Source organism: Pygoscelis adeliae, unplaced genomic scaffold, assembly GCF_000699105.1.
Source record: "Pygoscelis adeliae isolate BGI_AS28 unplaced genomic scaffold, ASM69910v1 Scaffold21, whole genome shotgun sequence".
Taxonomy (NCBI): Eukaryota; Metazoa; Chordata; class Aves; order Sphenisciformes; family Spheniscidae; genus Pygoscelis; species Pygoscelis adeliae.
In genome coordinates, this window is record NW_008824243.1 from 8,636,499 (window position 1) to 8,643,857 (window position 7,359).

The 7,359-nt window shown below is 40.1% G+C and overlaps 1 long non-coding RNA gene across 1 annotated transcript in view; it reads right to left on the reverse strand.

Annotated features, from left to right (window-relative positions):
* The window catches only part of LOC103926312, a 19,503-nt gene that overhangs the window by 4,426 nt on the left and 7,718 nt on the right, over nt 1–7,359 (reverse strand). The window contains exon 3 of the long non-coding RNA XR_664070.1: nt 5,265–5,344. This is a non-coding gene — a long non-coding RNA (uncharacterized LOC103926312). The remainder of the gene's footprint in view (nt 1–5,264; nt 5,345–7,359) is intronic.

Here is a 7,359-nt window from a genome sequence, read left to right on the forward strand (position 1 = left end):
GGAGCGCCCGCCCCGCCGGCGGCCCTCGGCCCTGCTGCCACCCCCTCCCCCAGCCCCACCGGCTGGGGCGTCCTTAGCTCCACCCCGCCTCATCTCAGCCGTGACCCCGCTCGGTCTGAGCACCGCCTTCTCTTCTAGCCGACGCTTCAGAAATCCCTTCATACCTCGGCCTGCCCAAGGCGTCCCTCGCCAGCCTGCACCGATCTACAATGAGGTTCGACCCCCTAACTTGACTTGTAAGAACCCCTCACCTAACAGCCCAGTTTGCCACCGCACCCTATGCTGCCATTACTACAAAAAGCACCTCTGTTCCCATTAGCCCTTGATACGCAGCAGCCCGACCTGAGCCCTGGCACAGCCTACCCGCCAGCCAGGCCTGGACACCGGCTCCACTTCACCACAGAAAGTGGTGCCACAAACACCTTTGTCTTCTTGACCCAAGTACAGCCAACTGCCCTGGGCTTCCTCTGCATTGTACACCCTCAACCTGCTCCTAAGCCCCTCCAGTGGAAAGAGCCAGAGTGACCACATCACCTGCCTGTCTGCCACATCAATCCCAGTCCTCATTAGAACCTCTCAAAAACACCACAGACACACAAATAAAACTAGGTATCTGCTTTTTTTAGCCAACACCATAGAAACTGTCTCATATGCCAACCTCACCAGGACACCGTCTCCTATTTTGACTACTGCCATGGAAACCACTTCAGATATCAGCACAATAGAGGGGCATGCCCCACGTTCTTGGTCACCATCATAAATGCCTGTCCCCAGCCAGTCGGTTATGATATTTGTCTGGAAGAGGCACACCCAGCAAACCTGACAGAACAGCGTAATTAATATTGACATACTTCAGCAGACACTTTGACTGATATGCATGCCTTTCTCCTCTTATTTGCACAGCTTACTCCATTAAAAGCAGAGAGAAAGGTGTCCCATTCTTCCTTTTTTATACCAATAATGTGTGTAGTTATGGCAGCAGTTAAACCAACAATGCTTAAAATTATTATGGAAGGTCTCAGGAGCTAGTCTGGCACTTGAAATCATGCAGTTGGACTTTAGCAGCGATCTGCCGAGCTGGGTCCTGGAAAAGTCAGAAGTACCTGGTCAGCTGAAAAAAATTGCTCGCTAATGTCCCTGAGGAGAAATGATTTTGAGCCAAGAGATGCATTTCCTTTAAAAATACAGAGAAAAGCCAACCTCCCTGTATAGGATAGCAGGGGAGGAACACACAAATCTACTGGCTTGGAGACAATGGTGCTAAGGTGGTTACAGTCTTCAAAGAAGGGGAGGGGGGGGTGGCCTGCATAAAGGTACCACAGCATGGGAGCCTCCAGCCAAGGAATCAGTGGTGGAACTAAACAGCAGATACTGCGTCTCACTGCAAGAGGGCCCCCCCAGAAGAATTGAAGTTCTAGTCTACAGAGACTATGGAGAGCAGGAAGCCGGTTCTGCAACTTCATTCCCATTCAGATTCTTGCAAAGGCTAATCCTCTTGCTCTTAGTGGAACTACTCACGCGTAACTGTATGTAAAGCAGTTTGCATGGACAGAACCCAGATGCTGTCCTCCTTGGAAAACTACCAACAGCAAAGAAAGGGGAAAGGCAACCAAGGATAAGGCAGGAACTAGATAAAAGTAGGGCACAGTCAAAGCGCTTCTACTTATGTGGGCATTTTTAGCTGACGCTGCAAGGTATGACACTTCACAGCAAGGACCGAGATGAGGAGTTCAGTGTATGATTTCCAGCATTTCTATTGTTTCTTCCCAGAATACAACTACATTTCTAGAAAAATACATAAAGTGTGATCACTTGCAATAACCACATGAAAGGGAGAAAAGAGATCAGGCATTTGAGGCATAATTGCACTTTGTAAGAGTAGTGTGATTCCAGCTGGAAGAGTTTAAGATTGTAACTAAACAAGACCTAACCTGTATGCTCAAAACTGTTACCTGATTTTCTCTGACTATACCAGACTGTCTAGTATAATAGACTATTCCTGTTTTAAAAAAAATCATGTACATTTACAGACAGAAATGTTTTTGAAAGTTACTGTATTGCTGCTACATGTAACCAAAAAATTACTGGAAGTCCAACATCCTCATTAAATATATTCAGTGCTGCTTTTCTGCTTCCTGGCCACCAAGGCCTAAAGCAGCTCCAAAAAAGCTTATGCAAGTATCCATTACCTCTTCTGTTTCTTGGCTTCAAGTGAGTTATGTATGTATGTGAACATAAGTACAGTCACTCTTCTCTCCAGAGCCACGGCACTCAGACAACTTTGCTGTTCACGTACCAGTAAGTTTATCTGTTTACATTCTTCTTTCCAATGAAACAGTAGAACGGTGCTAGTCTCCTTTTTCACATTTTTATCTCCCATGGTCAGCTCTGTATAAACACAAAATTCTCACTCCTACTGCCTCTGCGGTTACACCAGTTTCTTCCTTCTAAATTCAGCATTTCTACACAACTGCAAATTCCTCCATACAGTTTATTTCTTCTGTGTTAGATGACACGTTTTCTTGCTTTGTGTATCATCAGACCAAATACTTCAGCCATGTTTTATGAACCACATGTCTGATAATAATGAGACAACTTACTGTTTCCATTACTAATTTGGGAACTATTTTCTGAGACTGCATTTGTGGCTAGAATTCCAGATAGAGGCACAAAACCTCACTTTCTGGTACTCACCCAAACTATTTTCTTCTACAACCTTTTTTCCTTCCCCCCAGCTCCCATGAAGATTGTTATTATCCCTTAGGGACAACGTGCAAAAGCACACTAATTTCACAGGGCAGTGTCCCTTCCCTGCCTGCCCCAACATACGCTCTGTACCAGAGGATACCAGAAGATTGGTGAAGAAGCCTGTTCTTTCCGACACATGAGGTGCAAACGTAGCATACGGGTCTTTGGAGACACAAATATAATGGAAAGGCCAGAGATCTGACACCAATATTTCACAAAATGGTTAAGTATTGTATCTGCCTTTTGAAGTGGAAAACAGGAGTCTAAACAAGATTGAGAGATGTGCAATGTCACCGAACTTTTCTTCGACCAAAACTCTATCACTTTTCAGGAGAAATCAATACCAATTTTCTAGGCCCTAAGCCAAACATAATAGTTTGGATTAGTTCGATAGAGAATATGCAAACAGGATATCAAATGCCCTTTGAACACAGCAAGCTGTTTTGTGGTAGGCATTTAACTTCCTCCAAACCGGGTGTTCACAGAAATTGTCGCTTTGTCCTGAGTAAAGCATAGCTCTATTTTCTATTTTTGTATGTGACCTGTAATATGTTGCTAAAACAAACACTCTGCTTTTTTCTCCTTCTGTTTCCTTCCTCAGAAATTCACTACTAAAATCACAGTAATTGTACAGGCAGATACACATTACCTTCTATCACACTTCTGAAAACCTGGGATTTTGGAGCAGCGTGCACAAAGATGCTGTAAGAGTATGGCTATGCCGCTGTCATCTGTGGCCTTTTCATAGCAGTGACACAGAGTAACATCAACTGACAGAAACGTAAATAAAGACAAAGTTCTTCTAGGTATGGAACCAACTTCCCCCCGTGACTGGTGAAGATGATTATGGTATATTGATCCTAGCTAAAGCTTCTTGCTACTGTCGTGAGATAAGCAATAACAGCAGCAGCAAGGATAAAAACCAATTCTAGCAATCAGCTCGTGCTATTCATTCTGTTCTGGGTCTGGAACTGGAATTCAAATCCAGACTTTTGTTCCAGCCTGTAATGAATAATTGCAAACACATCTACACACATAGAAAGAGCTTTTACATACGCCCTTTTTGTTTCTAGGATTTAACACTGAAAACTAAGATTATGTTAATAGGGTGGTTTCGCTAGCACTTTTATGGTGCTCATGTTTAGAACGATGAACCTTGTGAGCCACAAGAAAAAGATTTATTACCATGAATAATGAGAAACAAATTCTTATCAGTGTCATTAACATATGGTAAAGAAAAAATCTTTCAATCTGCTCAGCCAAACTCCAGTGCTTTTTCAGTTTATTCAAAACGAAGCAATTTTAACCAAGATTCAGCTCTTTTTATTCCTGTTTTCAAAGAAAAAATAAGTTATCAATAAAAAGTATGAAGAGGTAATGGAAGTGAGAAATTGAACCAATATCTTTTGTGGGATTTAACTGTCTTTCCTAAGCAAATTTTTAACTTGTCACAATGCATCAAAGAATCAGTATTGTTTCTGTACACGTGATCTTGTGGCCTGAGCTCAAATTTTAGATCTAAGAGCTCCTGAACTATCTACCCACCTCGCTATTTCAGTTTTGCATGAGTTCCTGTATACAATAAGGCAAATAAAAGACCAGTAACTGTTGTCTAGTGAGAGGATTAATTATTGTGCTTTATATTAGCTTGACTAAGGAATATACATTTCTTTTTCTTGAGAAATCAAGTCCACTTTTCTTAAGGAGGTCTGAAGCTTGAAGTTCTGTGTTATTATTACAGATCATCTTCAAATTATCCCTTGTTGCCATCTTAACTGTAAGAAATAGTAACCATCTCAGTCAAGGTACTCGTGCTGTATTTGGCCAACTTTTAACATACAGCAATTGCCTTAAATGGCAGTCTTCGAGGTATAAGAAAAGTGGAAAGATACAGTAGCCCTTATTTTGATGAAATCTTATGACAGTTTAAAACTCTAGACTGTTTTGAACTTAAAGAATTTGGGTGATTGTTTAATAATATATTTAATTGCTTCTTAAAGTAAGCCACTGGAGCTTGGAACAACAAATCTGTTTCTTTACCCATTTTTTTAACCCCTGCTACTTGTATGAAATGATCTGTTTTTTTAAGGTCAGCTTTTAGGTAACAAACTATTTTGCTTGGCTTGGCAAACTTTTATAAGAGGACTGGGACACGGTAGGAAAAAAAATACCGATTGACCATTTTGCCTGTACCTACTTAGACACTAGAATTTATACAAGTGCTAACAAGGTATTACATGTCTCCGTACATGAAAAAGAATGACGCAACTTTGCTTATATACTGAAATCACCTTTGAAAGCAAGTAAGAAACTAACATGCACCTTCCCAGGAACTTCAATACCTATAGCTACAGCATGCAAAGGCAGGTTCTGTGACTTGACTTTAACTTCTCTGTACCGATAAAGTTTGCTTCTTGGAAACTTCCAGAACTAGAAACGTGCAAGGATAGACATACTGGTAGGGTTTATAAATCCCTTTAAAAGGTAGAAGCTGCAAACAGTGTTCTTTATCTTACCATTCTGGCTGTAAATATGGTCTGCAGAGTCATAGGAGCATTCTGCTGAGCTGGGAGATGGTCATTGTTTTATCAGGAGTCTGTAAAAAAAAAGCATTGACAACATTAAGAGAGCCATACCCAATCTGATGTTTCAAAATAAAGATATTGTTCTCCCATTTTCCAATATATCACACAATTGTCACGTAAAGAGTCAGAAGAGAACATTGTATAACTTTTAAGCAAAATCTTCAGAATATTTGAATTTTAAATGCAGCTGGGAAAATAATACATTTTTAGAAGATCTAGACAATTAAATTAATAATAATTTGGGATTTGTTTTAAACTTAGGTAATTTGAAATTCTAGCATGATTACATCCTTGTGCAGATTTAAAGTTCATTTTCCAAAGGCATTCATCTGTCCATCCTTGAAATTTATTTGCTGCAAACATGAACCAGTAAAGCTTGATTGCTTAAGTGTTTGAGGAATATGATCAGAAAAGGGAAAACAGACTTAGCACAAATGTGTTTACACATCAAAATCAAGGACAAAAAAAAAAAACCAACTATAATTATGCTCTAATTTTTATTTTTTACTAACTCTCCATTTGAGTTCTAGTGGAGACTTTGGAAAGTTTAGATGACGAGCACAACAAGAAGTATACTTTCTTGGTAAATCTCCTTGGAGGTTTGGAGGCAAAGGGCTTCATACTAGCCTTGCAAACATGATGAATTTCACTCAAATTGAACAAGATGAATTACAGCTATTCTAGAATGAAAAGAAAAACAACCCAGGCCTCCAAAACCGCAAGTATAGAACTGGGATTTTTATTTCAAGCAAGTTTCAAGCCTGTTTCCATAACGAACTTCATTCTGGTCTCTTGTGTGCAGGCAGCACTGTAGGGCATTTTATTGATTGCTATATAATAGTTGACAAAATGATGCATTATTCAGCAAATTGCCACATGCAGTGAAAAGAAACTGTGCCTTTTTTCTGAAATCTTACAAGCATATGCTTTTTTTATTTTATAGACAGTCTGACAAAGCACTGAATCACCCTGTTGTAACATACCATATATATAAAAGAGAAGACCTCTTATATTTGTAGCTCAGAACAAACTTCTTCATATTTGTCAACACTTGTTAGATGTGGAGTTCAATCAATTTTTGATGTAGTGGTACTATATCAGGGACACACTTGGATTAGAACGTCACCTGAACAGAAATAGCTTCTGTGTCAGACCGATGTTTCCCATGAGCTTTTATGTTTTCTTCCTACAGTCGATTCGCTATAAACTGGCTCCTGCCAGAGCTTTATCCAGCTAGGAGAGCTCATCAGCCCAGGGACTAGAGCAGTTTTGTGCATGTCAGGCATGTCGTCCATATAAACTCCAGAATTAGCAGCTTTAACTGTTGCAGGCAACAGATTTGCATGCTGAAACAAATACTCTTTCTCCCTGACCAAGCCATTAACAGTGATAACTTGTCTCAGCTTGAAAGCATTCACAGTGTATTTTTTTAATATATATTTAATCAAAGATTAGTATTAGAAGGTGAGCTGGTGAGAAAACGTAAGCAGCCCAAGAAAACACTGTTGGTACAGTCCTGTCACAAAATGAGGTCAATGGCTTTTTGTACAATTAAAGCAGCAGAGGGAATGCCAGACATCCTGGGCGAGATATCCACAGCACTTGATCACTGTCTGAAAAATCTGACTGCAACTTTCATTGCAATTTCACCCAGTGGAAGACCCAAACAAGGTTCTACGTGCCCAAAACGTGACTTATTTTCTTCAAGATTTAATAGTGGATTTAACAAGAAGCTATTAGCTCCCTCTACAAATGCGTCTTGTTTTAAGGTCTAGAAACATTTAATTTAATGACAAAAGCTGAGATTTTGATCTCTTCTCATTATGCCAAACACATGGGTCTTAAGTTATGTGCCTGTGCCTTTAATTCAGCACTGAGTAATTACATTTAGGTCAGTGGAATCACTCCAGGTTTTTCTTGGTGTGTCTAAACCAAATGTTGTCCTAAGGATTTGGAAGCATATGAAGTGAATTTAGGAATGAACATGTATGTCAGGACTTGGAAAATGCAGCTGAAATGAACTAAC